Here is a 17,175-nt window from a genome sequence, read left to right on the forward strand (position 1 = left end):
TGAACTGAAGTCTTGAAGGTGCAGGACTGTTGCGCATGGCAGGTACACACCAAATTGAGCTGGTGGGGCCTGGGCAGAAAAGCGGAGAATGAACCAAAGTTTGCCATTGCTGTAGAAGCCTTAGGAGCAATTCAATGCAGCAGAGGTGTGGCAAAGTTGAGCCTGGACCCAAGTGCAAAGAAAGAACCCCAAGGTTTGTCTGATTTAAGCACTGGACCAATTGTAAAGGTTGAGTACAGGCCATGCCCAGGCCCAAGAGTATATCAAAGCGGCAGGGCCCAGGTCAGAGAGTGAGGAACAACCCGAGGGTTGGCCAGTTTAAGTGCCAGGCCAGATTGAAAAGGTCAGGGTGTTGAAGTTGAAGGAGGGGGCAGGCTGGTGGTCAGTTTGAGAGTTACAAGGCTTACTACTCTCTGTGCTGAACTGAGGCTGTGACCTGCAGCTAACAGGCTCCTGAATCAGTTGCAGTGATGACTGGCTTTGTGGCTGTGGACTCACTTTTGTGAACTTCACTTCTGAATGATATTCACTTACTTTTATTGTTTGCATGATATATTTTGTTTTTCTCTGCACATTGGGTGTTTGACAGTTTTTTTAACGGTTTCTATTGCGTTTCTTTGTGACTGCCAGCAGGGAGATGAAATCTCAAGGTTGTATATAGTATACATACTTTGATAATAAATGCACTTTGAACTTAGTATTTCCAAATAAAAATAAAATAAACTATAATGGTGTTGGTCCAGTGATATTTAGAAACTTCAGAACCAAGGTTATCCTAACATCTATCATCGAATTATAGCAAGCAGAAACTCATATGACCATGCACTTTCAGGTGTGATCTCCAAGTCATCATTAATTTCTCTGAACTATATGAAAAGAAGAGCTTCACACAAAACAACTGGAAGACCAAGATCCATTACCAGTCTGCCCCAGTTGCACCACACCACAGCACGACAACCAGGATCAATTATTCAAGGAAGTATAGACCACTTGCAAGGGTCATGGTCTACTGAAAATAGCTATCATTGACAGTGATCCGATGCACTGGCTCAGCTTTAAGCTGACTAGGGGAAAGAGTGTTTAAATACAGAGGCCAGAAACCCGCCTTCAAACCCAGGGTATTCCAAGCAATATTGATCACAACTCTCCTTTGTATGGAGCTCTGAGGCACAGGTTTTTCATGTAGGGGTGGGTGGGGTTCATGGTTATATTGATTGAGCTGGTAGCAGAAGTGCTAGAGGCAAATACAGTTATTACAGTGGAATAAAGGGAATTACAGAGGCATGAAAGAGGAGTTGGCCAAATTGATTGGAAAAGAACACTGGCAGGGATGACAGCAGAGCAACAATGGCTGGAATTTCTGGAAGCAATTCAGAAGGCACAGGATGTATGCATCCCAAAGAGGAAGAAGCATTCTAAAGGCAAGATGACACAACCATGGCTAACAGGAGAAGTCAAAGCCAACATAAAAGCCAAAGAAAGAGTATATAATAAATCAAAAATTAGTGGGAAGTTAGAGGATTTGGAAGCTTTTAAAAATCAACAAGGCAACTAAAAAAGTAATTAAGAAGGTAAAGATGGAATCCATTGGTAATTGAGCCAGTAATGTTAGAGGATACCAAAAGTTTCTTCATATACATAAAGTGTAAAAGAGAGGCGATAATAGATATTGGACCACTGGAAAACGATGCTGGAGAGGTAGTAATGGGGGAACAAGGAAATGGCCGGTGAACTGAATAAGTATTTTGCATCAGTCTTCACTGTGGAAGACACTAGTGATATGGTGAAAGTCTCAGGTGTAGAGTCATGAAGTGTGTCAAGTTACCATTAATCGAGAGAAGGTTCTTGGAAAACTGAAAGGTCTGAAAGTAGATAAGTCACTGGGACCAGATGGTGTGCACATGAAAAGATTGTAGAGTCATTATTAAAGATCTTTCAGGAATAACTAGATTCTGGAATAGTTCTGGAAGACTGGAAAATTGCAAATGTCACTCCATTCTTCAAGAAGGGAGGGAAGCTTAAGAGAAGAAATTATAAGCAGTTAGTCTAACCTTAGTGATTGGGAAGATGTTGGAGTCAATTGTTCAGGATGTGGTTTTGGGCTAAATGGAGACTCATGGTAAAATCGGCCAAAGCATGGTTTTCTCAAGGAAATATCTTGCTTGACAAATCTGTTGGAATTTTTTGAAGAAATAATAAGCAGGATGGACAAAGGAAACCTCGTTTTAGTTGTGTACTTGGATTTTCAGAAGGCCTTTGACAAGGTGTGACACATGAGGCTTCTTGACAAGCTGTGAGCTGATGGTGTTACAGGAATGATGCTAACATCAATAAAGCAGTAGTTGATTGGCCAGAGGCAAAAAGCTGATTTATACTTGTGCATCGCATCTACACCACAGGTACCGCGTACCCTACGCTGTACAGTGACATTCACCTCCCCAAAAAAGTAACTCACGCATCGCGGCGACGCAGACCGCAACAACTGTGATTGGTCTGCTTGGTAGCATCACATTTCCTCCTACACATTTCCAGTTGCTTCTTCTCTGCCATGACTGTACACCGATACGAAATAGATGAACCAAATCATCAAATCTACCTGCTGACATGTGAACATGTTTCAAATACATTTCCTCGTTCATGTCTCTCACGAAGAAACTCAACACAGTGGCATAGAAACCCCACCGCCAATGCATGCTCGCTACAGCGTAGAGCCTACGCAGAAGTGAAAATCAGGCCTATGGTGTAGCCCATATGCACAAGTATAAATCAGCCTAAAGAATGGGAGTAAAAGAAGCCTTTTCTGGTTAACACACACAAATGCTGGAGGAACTCAGCAGGCCTGGCAGCATCAATGGAAAAGAGTACAGACTATGTTTTGGGCCAACTGGATGATTTAAACTTCTTCAGGATAGGCATCCCTGTAAGAGACTTCGCAGTGTAGTAATCCAATCACAAACAAGAGGAAGTCTGCAAATGCTGGAAATCCAAGCAACACACACAAAATGCTGAAGGAATTCAGCAGGCCAGGCAGCATCTATGGAAAACAGTACAGTGACAACTCGGCCCAAAGGTCAACTGTACTCTTTTCCATAGATGCTGCCTGGCCTGCAGAGTTCCACCAACATTTTGTGTGTGTTGCTCAGATTTCCAGCATCTGCAGATTTTCACTTTTTCTGGCTGGCTGCTTTTGTCTAGTGTTGTTTCACAGGGGTCAGTGTTGGGACTGACCCTTTTCACATTATAAACCAATGATGTGGATGCTGGAATTGATGGGTTTGTTGCAAAGTTTACAGATGATATGAAGAAAGGCAGAGGGGCAGATAGTTTTGAGGAAGTGCAGAGGCTACAAAAGAACTCAGACCAATTAGGAAAATGGACAAAGAAATGGCAGATGGAATACAGTGTCGGGAAGTGTATGGTCATGCACTTTGGAAGAAGAAATGAAAGGGTTGACTGTCTTCTAAATGGAGAGAAAGTACAAAAAACTGAGACACAGAGGAACTTGGGAGTCCTTGTGCAGAACATAAGAAATAGGAGCAGGAGTAGGCCATCCGGCCCATCAAGCCTGCCCCGCCATTCAATAAAATCATGGCTGATCTGTCCGTAAACTCAGCTCCATCTACCTGTCTTATCCTAATAACCCTTAATTCCTCTACTATGTAAAAACCTATCTAACTGTATCTTGAATATATTTAGTGAAGAAGCCTCAACTGCTTCCCTGGGCAGAGAATTCCACAGATTCACCGCTCTCTGGGAAAAACAGTTTTTTCTCATCTCCGTCCTAAATCTTCTCCCCAAATCTTGAGGCAACATGTCCTAGTTCTAGTCTCACCAACCAATGGAAACAACTTTCCTACTTGTATCTTATCTATCCCTTCCAAAATTTTGTATGCTTCTATAAGATCTGCTCTCATTCTTCTGAATTCCAGACAGTGTAATCCCGGGTGACTCAATCTCGCCTGGTAGGTTAACCCCTTCATCCCTGGAATCAACCTGGTGAACCTCCTCTGCACTGCCTCCAAAGCCAGTATATCCTTCCTCAAGTATGGAGACCAGAACTGCACACAGTACTCCAGGTGTGGCCTCACCAGTACCCTGTATAGTTGCAGCGTGATCTCCCTGCTTTTGAATTCAATCCCTCTAGCAATGAAGGCCAACATTCTATTTGCCTTCTTAACCTGTTGTACCTGCAAGCTAACTTTTTGCAGGATTCCCTAAAGGTTAATTTGCAGGTTGAGTCTGTGGTGTGGAAGGCAAATGCAATGTTAGCATTCATTTCAAGAGGACTAGAATCTAAAAGCAGGGATGTAATGTTGAGACTTTATAAAGCACTGATGAGGCCTCACTTGGAGTATTATGAGTAGTTTAGGGCCTCTTATCTTAGAAAGGATGCTGACACCAGAGAGGGTTCAAAGGAGGTTCACAAAAATGATTCCAGGATTGAATAATTGTCATATGAAGAGCATTTGATGGCTTCATTCACTGGAATTCAGAAGAATGAGGATGACCTAAATTGAAACGTATTGAATGGTGAAAGACCTTAATAAAGTGGATGTTTCATATGGTGAAAGAATCTAACACCAGAGGACACAGCCTCAGAATAGAGTGATGTCCTTTTGAAGATTGGAGATGAGGAAGAATTTCTTCAGCCAGAGATTGATGGGATTTGTGGGATTTATTGCCACATGCAGCTGTGGAGGCCAAGTCACTGGGTATATTTAGGGCAGAAGTTGATAGATTTTTGACTTGTCAGGGCATGAAGGGATTATGGGGAGGGTGAAGGACAGGAGATAGGGGGTGAGAGGATAATGGATCAACCATAATGAAACGGCAGAGCAGACTCGACGGGCCAAATGACCTAATTCTGCTCCTATATCTCAGTGTTATATCAAGTGGTAGTTCACCCAAGGTGCAGAACAAAAGAAACTGGGTGACAATCAGGAGGGGGAAGGGGATCAATCAACGTGTGCAGAATACCCTTGTGGCCATCCTCTTTAACAACAGGATACTGTTTGGATATTGTTGCGGATGATGATGGAACAAGGAAGTCAAGCATTTGGGTCTTGGGCACTAAGTCTGACTCTGACTCAGAAGGGAAGTGGGGAAAATAGGAACACTGTGGTTGATAAAGGTTTTATTAGTTCAGGGAATGAACATGAGGTTCTGTGTGTGAGAACAGATTCCCAGATGGTATGTTCTGGGTCATCTTGGATCAAGTCCTCAGCATTCTTAAGTGGGAGGGTTAACTGCCTGAGATCGTGGTCTATGTAGGTGCCAGTGATATGGTAGGACTAGTGATGAGGTTCTGCAAAGGGAGTTCAGAGAGTTGACTGTTACATTAAAGGGCAGGACCTCCAATATTGTGATCTCAAGTTTGCTACCTGCGCCACATGCTAGAGAGGCCAGAATTAGGAAGATTATGCACTTTAACATGAGGTTAAGTAGTTGGTGTAGGAGGGAGCGCATAAGATTTTTGGATCATTGGGCTGTCTTCCAGGGAAGGTGAGTCCTGTACAGAAGGAACACTTTGCAGCTGAACTTGAGGGGGACTAATGTCCTAGTGGGAAGATTTTTTAATGGTGCATGGTGGGGTTTAAACTAGTGCTGCAGAGGAATGGGAACCAGAGTGCTAGAACAGTTAGTGGAGTGGTTGTGGAGACAGATGTTAGTAAAACTTCAGACAAAGTCATGAATCAAAAGGTTGAGCATGGTGTGACTAGTGTCCTGAGCAGCATGTATTTCAATGCAATAAGTATCATAGAAAAGGCTGATAAGTTCAGGGCATGGATTGACGTCTGGAATTATGATATTATAGCCATTAGTGAGACTTGGTTGCAGGAGGGGCAGGACTAGCAGCTCAATATTCTGGGGTTCCATTGTTTTAGACATGACAGAGTAGAAGGGATTAAGGGAGGAGAGGTGTTGTTACTAGTCAGGGAAATTGTCAGGGCAGTGCTCTGTCAGGACGGACTGGAGAACTTGATGAGTGGTGTACTATGGATGAAACTGAGAAATAAGAAAGGTATGATCACACTAATGGATTATATTACAGACCGCCCAACAGTCTGAGGGATTTAGTGGAACACATTTGTAGAGAGATCGCAGACTTCTGTAAGAAACATAGTGTTGTTGTAGTAGGTGACTTTAACTTTCCACATATTGACTAAGAATCCAGTATTGTAAAAGGACTTGTCAAATAGGTTCAGGAAATTTTCTTTCATTGGTACGTAGAAGTCCCAACAAGAGAGTGTGCAGTATTGGATCTGCTATTAGGGAATGAGACAGGGCAGGTGACAGAAGTTTGTGCAGGGGAACACTTTGAATCCAGTGATGACAATGCCACTAGCTTCAAAATAAATATGCAAAAAGATAGGTCTGGTCTGCGGGTTGAGATTCTAAATTGGAGAAAGGCCAACTTTGTCAGAAATAACCTGACAAGTACGGATTGGGACAGGCTGTTTTCTTGCAGAGGTGTACTTGGTAAGTGAGAGGCCTTCAAAAGTGAAATTTTGAGAGTACAAAGCTTTCAGATTAAAGGGTAAGAATAAGAGGTTTAGGGAAACTTGGATTTCAAGAGATACTGAGGGCCTGGTTAAGAAAAATAAGGAAGTGGTATAGGCAAGTAGAAACAAATAGAGTGCTTATGGAATATAAGAAATGTAAGAAAACACTTAAGAAAGACATCAGGAAGGCTGAAAGAAGGCATTTAGTTGCTCTAGCAGACAAGCTGAAGGAGAATCTGAAGGAATTCTACAGATATTTTAAAAGTGATACGATTGCAAGGGACCAAATTTGTCCTCTGGAAGATCAAATGGTAGTCCATGTGTGGAGCCAAAAATAGATGGAGAAGATCATAAATGAACTTTTTGCATCTGTATTTACTCAGGAGATGGACACAGAGTCTATAGAAGTGAGGCAAAATGGCATCAACTTCATGGACCCTGTACAGATTACAGAGGAGGAGCTGTTTGCTACCCTGAGGCAAATCAGAATAGATACATCCCCAGAGCCAGATAAGGTGTTCCCTCAGACCCTACTGGAAGCAAATGCAGAAATGAACAGGGCCCTAGCAGTGATATTTTAAGTCGTCTTTAGCAACAGGAGAGGTACCAGAGGAGTGGAGGATAGCCACAGTTGTTCCTCTGTTTAAAAAAGTCTCTAAGCATAAACCCGGAAATTATAGACTGCTGAGTCTGTCATCAGTTGTGGGAAAGATAGTGGATGGTAACTAAGGGACCAGATATATAAGTATTTGGATTGACATGGACTGATTAAGGATAGATAGCTTGACTTTGAGCATGGTAGGTCATGTCCAACCAATCTTATAGCATTTTTTGAGGGAATTACCAGGAAAGTAGATGAAGACAAGGCAAGCCTGTGGATGTTGTCTACACAGCTGGTCAAGAAGGTTCAGTGACTTGGCATTTAGGATGAGTTAGTAAATTAGATTAGATATTGGCTTTTGTGGGAGAAGCTAGAGAGTGGTGGTAGAGCGTTACTCTCTGACTGGAGGCCTGGTAGCTAGTGGTGTGCACAGGGATTGGGGCTGGATCCTTTGTTGTTTGTCATCAATATCAGTAATCTGGATGAAAATGTGGTTAACTGGATCAGCAAATTTGCAGCCAACACCAAGATTGGGGGTGTAGTGGACAGCGAGGAAGACTATCATTGGCTTGCAGTAAGATCCGCATCAGCTGGGAAAATGGGCTGGAAAAGAGCAGATAGAATTTAATGCAGACAAGTGTGAGCTATTACCCTTTGGTAGGACTGACCAGGGTAGGTTTTTTTTAGTGAACAGTTGGGTACTGAGGAATGTGATAGAACTTTGAGCCAAAACTCTTCAGCAACCTGGGAGATCTTGTGCAGGATTTCCTAAAGGTTAACTTTCAGGTTGTGGTGGCGAGGAAGGCAAAATGCAATGTTGGGTTTCATTTTTCTGAGGATTGGTATGTAAGAGGAAGGGTGTAATACTGAGGCTTTATAGAGCATTGGTCAAACTTCACTTAGGATATTGTGAACAGTTTGGGCCCCATATCTAAGAAATGATGTGCTGGCATTGGAAAGGGTCTCGGAGGTTCAGAAGAATGGTTTCTGGGAATGAAAGGGTTAATGTAGGAGGACTATTTCATGGCACAGGGCCTGTATTCACTTCAGTTTGGAATGAGGGGTATCTCATTGAAACCTATTGAATAATGTGAGGCTTAAATAAAAAGGATGTGGAAAGGATATTTCCTATCTATGGTGGGTGAGTCTATGACCAGAACGCACAGCCTCAGAATTGAGGGACATCCTTTTAAACATAGATGAGGAGGAATTTCATTAGCTCATTGGGCAGTGGATCTGGAGGCCAAGTCATTGAGTATATTTAAAGCAGAGGTTGATTAGATATAGATTAGTCAGTTTACTAAAGGGCACATGGTAAGGCGGGAAAATGTTTTTGACAGGGATGATAAATCAGCCATGATAGAATGGTGGAGCAGACTCAATGGGCTGAATGGTCTAATTCTGCTCCTGTATCTTATGGTTTTAAATCTCAAAAATAAGAAAGATCTTTATTCTGCTGGGATTATAATATTGACCATCCCAATAGTCACCTGGATGTTAATGAATAGATGTGCGACAGATAGAACACAGATCATTATACAACAATAGGTGGCCTTTTGACCACTATGTTATCCTGTTATATATAACATATATACCACTATGTTATAACTATATTAAATATATATCATATATATATATATATATATATCCCCTTGTACTAGCGATTTCTTCCCTGGGAAAAACATTTTGGCATATCCACTCAATCTGTGCCTCTTATCATCTTGTACATCTCTGTCAAGTCACATCTCATTCTTCCTTGCTCCAAAGAGAAAAGCCCTAGCTTACTGAACCTATATCTTCAAGTGACATGCTCTTGAATACAGGTGAATCTCCTATGCACAAACTCTAACGCTTCTGCATCCTCTTCATAATGAGGTGACCATATTCCAAGTGTGGTCTCACCAGGATTTGAAAGAGCTACAACTCTACCTCATGGCTCTTGAACTCAATCCTTCAACTAATGAAGGCCAACAAGTCATACACTTTCTTAATATCCCTATCAACTTGTGCAGCAACTTTAAGAGACTCTGTTGGTAGAATGGGAGGAGCCTCTAGCAGTAAAATGGAGGAACCTCTGGAGGTATTCTGGGAGGAGTCTCTGGAGATGGTCTGGGAGGAGTAGTGTCTGGAGGTAGACCAGTAGGAGTCTCTAGATGTAATATCAGAAACATTTCTAGACATGGACTGGATGGAGATCTATGGATATGGAGCCCAAAGACTCTGTTTTGTCACACTGCTAACACTCTTGCCACTACCCCTGTATTCTGCTTTCAAACTTGACCTCTCAAAGTGAATCAATCACACTTTATCAGGTTGGAACCCATGTGTCAGATGAGGAAAAGGTGCAAAAATAACAGAATTGTTGTCATGGATAACATTATCTACCTATTTATTTATTGAGCTAAAGTATAGAAGTCTCTAGAGGTGATCTGCAAGGTGGAGTCTAGAGATGGTGTGGGAGGAGTCTCCAGAGGTAGTCTGGGAGTAGTCTCTGGAGTCAGTCTGGAAGTAGTGTCTGCAGTCAGTCTGGGAGTGGACTCTTTGGGTTGTCTGGGAGGAGTGTCTCAGGTAGTCTGAGAGCAGGAGTCTCTTGAAGTTGTCTGGGCAGATTCTGTGAAGGTGTTCTGGGTGTAGTCTCTAGAGGTGGTATGGGTGGAATCTCTGGAGGTATACTGGGAGGAGTCTCTGGAGTCAGTCTGGGAGTGGTCTCTGGAGTCAGTCTGGGAGTGGTCTCTGGAATCAGACTGGGAGTGGTCTCTGGAATCAGTCTGGGAGTGGTGTCTGGGGTCAGTCTGGGAGTGGTCTCTGGAATCAGTCTGGGTGTGGTGTCTGGGGTCAGTCTGGGAGTGGTCTCTGGAATCAGTCTGGGTGTGGTGTCGGGTCAGTCTGGGAGTGGTCTCTGGAATCAGTCTGGGTGTGGTGTCTGGGGTCAGTCTGGGAGTGGTCTCTGGAATCAGTCTGGGTGTGGTGTCTGGGGTCAGTCTGGGAGTGGTCTCTGGAATCAGTCTGGGAGTGGTCTCTGGAATCAGTTTGGGGTGGGTTTCAAATCAGTCTGGGTGTGGTCTCTGGAATCAGTCTGGGATGGGTCTCTGGAATCAGTCTGGGAGTGGTCTCTGGAATCAGTCTGGGAGTGGTCTCTGGAATCAGTCTGGGTGTGGTCTCTGGAATCAGTTTGGGGTGGGTTTCAAATCAGTCTGGGTGTGGTCTCTGGAATCAGTCTGGGATGGGTCTCTGGAATCAGTCTGGGAGTGGTCTCTGGAATCAGTCTGGGAGTGGTCTCTGGAATCAGTCTGGGTGTGGTCTCTGGAATCAGACTGGGAGTGGTTTCTGGAATCAGTCTGGGGTGGGTCTCTGGAATCAGTCTGGGAGTGGTCTCTGGAATCAATCTGGGTGTGGTCTCTGGAATCAGTCTGGGATGGGTCTGGAATCAGTCTGGGATGGGTCTCTGGAATCAGTCTGGGAGTGGTCTCTGGAATCAGTCTGGGTGTGGTCTCTGGAAAGTCTGGGATGGGTCTCTGTAATCAGTCTGGGTGTGGTCTCTGGAATCAGTCTGGGAGTGGTCTCTGGAATCAGTCTGGGTGTGGTCTTTGGAATCAGTCTGGGAGTGGTCTCTGGAATCAGTCTGGGTGTGGTCTCTGGAATCAGTTTGGGGTGGGTTTCAAATCAGTCTGGGAGTGGTCTCTGGAATCAGTCTGGGAGTGGTCTCTGGAATCAGTCTGGGTGTGGTCTCTGGAATCAGTCTGGGAGTGGTCTCTGGAATCAGTCTGGGAGTGGTTTCTGGAGTCTGGGAGTGGTGTCTGGGGTCAGTCTGGGAGTGGTCTCTGGAATCAGTATGAGAGTGGTTTCTGGAGTCAGTCTGGGAGTAGTCTCTGCAGGTCATCTTTGTGGAGCTTCTGGAGGTGGTCTGGGAGTAGTCTCTGGAGGTAGTGACTCTGGATCCAGACGGTGTCTGGCTGCCATCAATGGGAGGGCGTTGATGCAGATTGTGTCTGGCTGCCAGTTGGCTCTTTGCATGGCCTATTCTTGCCGTACCTTTGCCAAACAACATGCTGTTTCAGTTCTGTTCCATTTATTTTGCCCTTATTTGTCCTGACCGTGTGGGCTGAACAATATTTGAACTTCATTGGCTTGTTTTATGCTTGTTTCTTCTCTTTTGGAGAGTTAGTCTCATGTTGTTCTTCATTAATGGCCACCAGTAACCTTAAAGCTCCTCTCTTACTTGCTTTCTTATCTGGGAAGCCTGTTTCCTTGAGAATGCTAACTAGCTGGTGACCCAATTTCATTCCAAGAGGTTGCAATTTATCCTCGATGCCAGTGGCAGATTGGCTACGTTGCCAAAACCCGAGGTGTTATCTGTCCATCTCAGTATCCAGTGCTCTTCGAAACTGGGATCACTCTTCTTATTATTCACTCTTTCTACACATCTTCAAACATGCCTGATCCTGCCAACTAGGCCAAATGCTTCATTCCATTCATGATCTGGTATTGAAAGAAATGAGAATGCACAGTAACTTTAAAGCACTCATCAATTTATTCAGTGTAGCGGTGTGCTACACGCAGCGCTAAAATTACGACACGGAGTCGGTAACTGCAGTCGAAGGAAAAAACTTTATTCGAAAACTTCAGCCTCACTTTTAAGCCTCTGTCAACCGGCCCCCCATGGCGAAGAGGCTCCAAAGCCCTGTGCTCGCAAACCCCCGTAGGCTATCTAATTGTGAGTCGGTTCGCATACGCTAGGAAATGAGCCGCCACATAACCCCCCCCCAGAACCGGCGATACACCCCCCAATGTCCACAGCCTGGGCCAGAACCTGCTTGGGAGGTCGGCCTCTGCGCCGAGGCGCCGGAAACTCGGCCGGTTGCGCCAGGTCCACATGGGCCGGCTTGAGGCGGTCCACCGTGAAAACCTCCTCCTTCCCCCCAACGTCCAGCACGAACGTGGACCCGTTGTTCCGGAGCACCGTAAACGGCCCCTCGTATGGCCGCTGCAGCGGTGGCCGATGCCCGCCCCTTCGTACAAACACAAACTTACAGTTCTGTAGGTCTTTGGGTACGCAGGTCGGGTGCCGCCCATGCTGTGAAGTGGGTATGGGGGCCAGGTTACCGAGCTTCTCGCGAAGTCTGCCCAGGACTGCAGCGGGTTCTTCCTCTTGCCCCCTCGGGGCTGGTAGGAACTCCCCGGGGACGGCCAGGGGCGCGCCGTATACCAACTCGGCCGACGAGGCGTGCAGGTCGTCCTTGGGCGCTGTGCGGATGCCGAGAAGGACCCAGGGAAGCTCGTCCGCCCAGTTGGCTCCTCGCAGGCGGGCCATGAGGGCCGACTTCAGGTGACGGTGGAAACGCTCCACTAGCCCGTTCGACTGTGGGTGGTAGGCAGTGGTATGGTGCAGCTGAGTCCCCAAAAGGCTGGCCATAGCTGACCACAGGCTGGAGGTGAACTGGGCGCCTCTGTCGGAGGTAATGTGGGCTGGTACACCAAAGCGGGATATCCAGGTGGCGATCAGGGCTCGGGCGCAAGATTCGGAGGTGGTGTCGGTGAGCGGGACCGCCTCTGGCCATCTTGTGAACCGGTCCACGATAGTCAGGAGGTAACGCGCTCCGCGCGACACTGGCAGGGGGCCCACGATATCCACATGAATGTGGTCGAAACGCCGGTGGGCGGGATGGAACTGCTGCGGTGGGGCTTTGGTGTGCCGCTGAACCTTGGCCGTCTGGCAGTGCATGCACGTCCTGGCCCATTCACTGACCTGTTTGCGGAGTCCGTGCCAAACGAACCTGCTGGAAACCATCCGGACAGTTGTCCGGATGGAGGGATGCGCCAAGTTATGAATGGAGTCGAAAACACGTCGCCGCCAGGCTGCGGGGACGACCGGACGGGGCTGGCTGGTGGCGACGTCACAGAGTAGGGTCCTCTCACCTGGGCCCACGGGGAGGTCCTGGAGCTGCAAACCAGAGACTGCAGTCCTGTAACTCGGAATCTCCTCATCTACCTGCTGTGCCTCTGCCAGTGCCTCAAAGTCTACCCCTTGGGAAAGGGCATGAACGGTAGGGCGAGAGAGCGCATCCGCCACGACATTGTCCTTACCCGAGACGTGCCGGACATCCGTTGTGTATTCAGAGATGTAGGACAGGTGGCGTTGCTGGCGGGATGACCAGGGGTCGGATGCTTTCGTAAACGCAAAGGTAAGCGGTTTGTGGTCCGTGAACGCGGTGAAGGGCCGACCTTCTAGGAAGTACCTGAAATGCCGGATTGCCAGGTAGAGCGCCAACAGTTCCCGGTCAAAAGCACTGTACTTGAGCTCAGGTGGCCGCAGGTGTTTGCTGAAAAACGCCAGGGGTTGCCAGCGACCTGCGATGAGCTGCTCCAGCACCCCACCGACTGCCGTGTTTGATGCGTCCACTGTGAGGGCGGTAGGGGTGTCCATTCTGGGATGTACTAGCATTGCGGCGTCAGCCAAAGCTTCCTTCGTTTGAACGAAAGCGGCGGCGGACTCCTCGTCCCAGGTAATGTCCTTGCTCGGACCCGACATCAGGGCGAACAGGGGGCGCATGATCCGGGCAGCTGAAGGGAGGAAGCGGCGGTAGAAATTGACCATACCTACGAATTCCTGAAGGCCTTTGATCGTGGTGGGTCGGGGGAAGTGGCGGACCGCATCTACCCTAGCGGGCAGAGGGGTTGCCCCGTCTTTAGTAATCCTGTGGCCCAGGAAGTCAATGGTATCAAGTCCGAACTGGCATTTGGCAGGGTTGATTGTAAGACCGTACTCACTCAGTCGGGCGCAGAGTTGACGGAGGTGGGACAGATGCTCCTGACGACTGCCGCTGGCTATGAGGATGTCATCCAAATAGATGAACGCGAAGTCCAGGTCCCGTCCCACCGCGTCCATTAACCGCTGGAACGTCTGTGCGGCATTCTTCAGGCCGAACGGCATGCGGAGGAACTCGAAGAGGCCAAACGGGGTGATGAGAGCCGTCTTGGGGACGTCGTCAGGATGCATCGGGATTTGATGGTACCCTCGGACAAGGTCGACCTTGGAGAAGATCCGGGCGCCGTGCAGGTTTGCCGCAAAGTCCTGAATGTGCGGCACAGGGTAGCGGTCCGGTGTGGTAGCCTCGTTCAGCCTGCGGTAGTCGCCGCACGGTCTCCAGCCCCCCGTCGCTTTGGGCACCATGTGCAGGGGGGAAGCCCAGGGGCTGTCGGACCGCCGGATGATCCCCAATTCCTCCATTCTCTGGAACTCCTCCTTCGCCAGTCGGAGCTTGTCCGGGGGAAGCCGCCGAGCACGGGCATGGAGGGGTGGTCCCTGTGTCGGGATGTGGTGCTGTACGCCGTGCCTGGGCATGGCTGCTGTGAACTGCGGTGCCAGAACCGATGGGAACTCCGCCAGGACCCTGGTGAAGTCGTTGTCGGACAGCGTGATGGAGCCGAGGTGAGGGGCTGGCAACTGGGCCGCGCCCAGGGAGAACGTCTGAAAGGTCTCGGCGTGTACCAGTCTCTTCCTGGGCAGGTCAACCAGCAGGCTGTGAGCCCGCAAAAAATCCGCACCCAGAAGCGGTTGGGCTACGGCGGCCAGTGTGAAGTCCCACGTGAACTGGCTGGAGCCGAACTGTAGCTGCACCTGACGGGTGCCATAGGTCCTTACTGTGCTGCCATTCACGGCCCTCAGGGGGGGACCCGGTGCCCTGCTGCGAGTGTCGTAACTTGTCGGAGGTAAAACGCTGATCTCGGCACCAGTATCGACCAAAAACCGGCGTCCTGACCTTCTATCCCACACATACAGGAGGCTATCCCGATGGCCAGCCGCCGTAGCCATCAGCGGCGGCTGGCCCTGGCGTTTCCCGGGAACTTGCAGGGCGGGCGACAACGGCGGGCTTCTGCGCCCCACCGCTGGTGGTAGAAGCACCAGTGGTCATTGGGCCGGGGGTTAGTGGGCTCTGCGGCCGGGCCTGGACTGGTTTGCTGCTGGGAGCGTGGCTGGGAGATCTGTGCGATGGACGCCCCGCTCACCTTTTTGGCGTTCCACAGCAAGTCCGCCCGGGCTGCCACCTTCCGGGGGTCACTGAAATCCGCGTCGGACAGCAGCAGGCGTATGTCCTCGGGCAGCTGCTCCAGGAATGCCTGCTCAAACATGAGGCCTGTGTGTCCCTCGGCCAGAGACAACATCTCATTCATTAAAGCCGATGGAGGTCTGTCGCCCAAGCCATCCAGGTGCAGTAAATGGGCAGCCCGCTCGCACCGTGAGAGTCCGAAAGTCTTGAGGAGCAGGGCTTTGAATTCCGTGTACTTGCCGTCTGCCGGGGGCGACTGTACGAACTCCGCGACCTGGGCAGCTGTGTCCTGGTCGAGGGAGCCCACCACGTAGTAGTAATGGGTGTCTTCTGAGGTGATCCGGCGAACGTGGAATTGGGCTTCGGCTTGCTGGAACCATAGGTCCGGGCGCTGTGTCCAGAAACCCGGCAGTTTCAACGAAACTGCATGAACAGAGGCGGCGTCGGTCATTTCTGGTCCAAAAATCGTTTGGACCGTCGGGGTCACCAATTGTAGCGGTGTGCTACACGCAGCGCTAAAATTACGACACGGAGTCGGTAACTGCAGTCGAAGGAAAAAACTTTATTCGAAAACTTCAGCCTCACTTTTAAGCCTCTGTCAACCGGCCCCCCATGGCGAAGAGGCTCCAAAGCCCTGTGCTCGCAAACCCCCGTAGGCTATCTAATTGTGAGTCGGTTCGCATACGCTAGGAAATGAGCCGCCACATCAGTACACAAGGGAACATATGTAACACTTACTCAATCAAAGAAAGTCCCACGGGCCCTGAGTTTTCTGCAGAGTCCTTCGTCCCCTCTTCTGTACCAAACACTGCTCGCGACACAGTTCAGTGATGAAACTCATCCATAAATGTGGAGTGGTTGTGTCTTACAGCAATAATACTTCTTTGGGGAAGTGATACATCAGCCCTTGCACAAACAAATTCACCTTCTCCACAAGCCCTTGCAGAGGTCGACTGCATGGATTTTAACAGGGAGTAGGTCATTGTAGGTGGGGAGTAGTGGTCGTACTCTGGCTGGAGATCTGTGACTAGTGATGTTCTGTAGGGACCTCTACTGGAACTTCTGCTATTTGTGATATTCAGATGACATGGATGAAAATATGGATTGATAGATTGATAGAAGATTACCAAAGGATTCATTACACCATCAGATATAGGAGCAGAATTAAGCCATTTGACCGAACGAGTTTGCTCCACCATTGTATCATGACTGATTCGTTTCTCTCTCAGCCTCAAATTAGACCATAAGATATAGGAGCAGAATTAGGCCATTTTCCCTACAATTCAGAGGACATACATCAGTTACCCTTATGGGCAACAAAAAGGCAGATAGAGTTTAATACAGACAAGTATGAAGTGTTGCAATTTAGACAATCATCTGTAAAGAGGAAGTACACAGTTCATAGCAAAACCCTTATGAACAGAGGAATCTTGGTGTCCAGTTTATAGCTCACTGAAAGTGGCTGCAAAAACTCATAGGACGGCACTGAATGTGTATGACATACTTGCTATTATTAGTTATGTTGCAACTTTATAATTCTCTAGTTAGGCCTTATCTGATGTATCACTTTCACTTCTGAACGCCCCCTTACAAGAAGGCAGTGGAAGCTTTAGAGAGGGTGCAGAAGAGTTTACCAGGACTGCTGAATTAAAGGGCATGTGCTCTAAGGAGAGATTGGACAAACTTGAGTTGTTATCTCTGGAGCGGTGGAGGCTGAGGGGAGACCTGATAAATAAAGTTATGAGAGGAAAAGATCAAGTAGACAGCTAGTATTTCCAATACTAGAGGGCATGCATTTAAGGTAAGAGGGGGAAATTTCAATGGAGGTAATTTCTTTCACACAGACTGATGGATGCCTGGAATGCACAGCTGGGGTTTGTGGTGGAGACAAGTATAATAGAGGTATTTATGAGGAACTTATAGGGACCTGAATATGGAGAGATGTGGATATTAGGCAGATAGATTGAATTAATTTAATTTGCCATCACTAGTTTAATTAATTTGGCAGACATAGTGGGCTGAA

General features: G+C 47.8%; 1 protein-coding gene across 7 annotated transcripts in view; it reads left to right on the forward strand.

The window, feature by feature from the left end:
- The window catches only part of LOC132404565 (calcium/calmodulin-dependent protein kinase type II subunit delta), a 460,565-nt gene that overhangs the window by 341,674 nt on the left and 101,716 nt on the right, over positions 1–17,175 (forward strand). The gene's annotated exons all lie outside the window — the stretch shown is intronic.

The sequence above is a fragment of the Hypanus sabinus genome, chromosome 14 (genome assembly GCF_030144855.1).
Source record: "Hypanus sabinus isolate sHypSab1 chromosome 14, sHypSab1.hap1, whole genome shotgun sequence".
Taxonomy (NCBI): domain Eukaryota; kingdom Metazoa; phylum Chordata; class Chondrichthyes; order Myliobatiformes; family Dasyatidae; genus Hypanus; species Hypanus sabinus.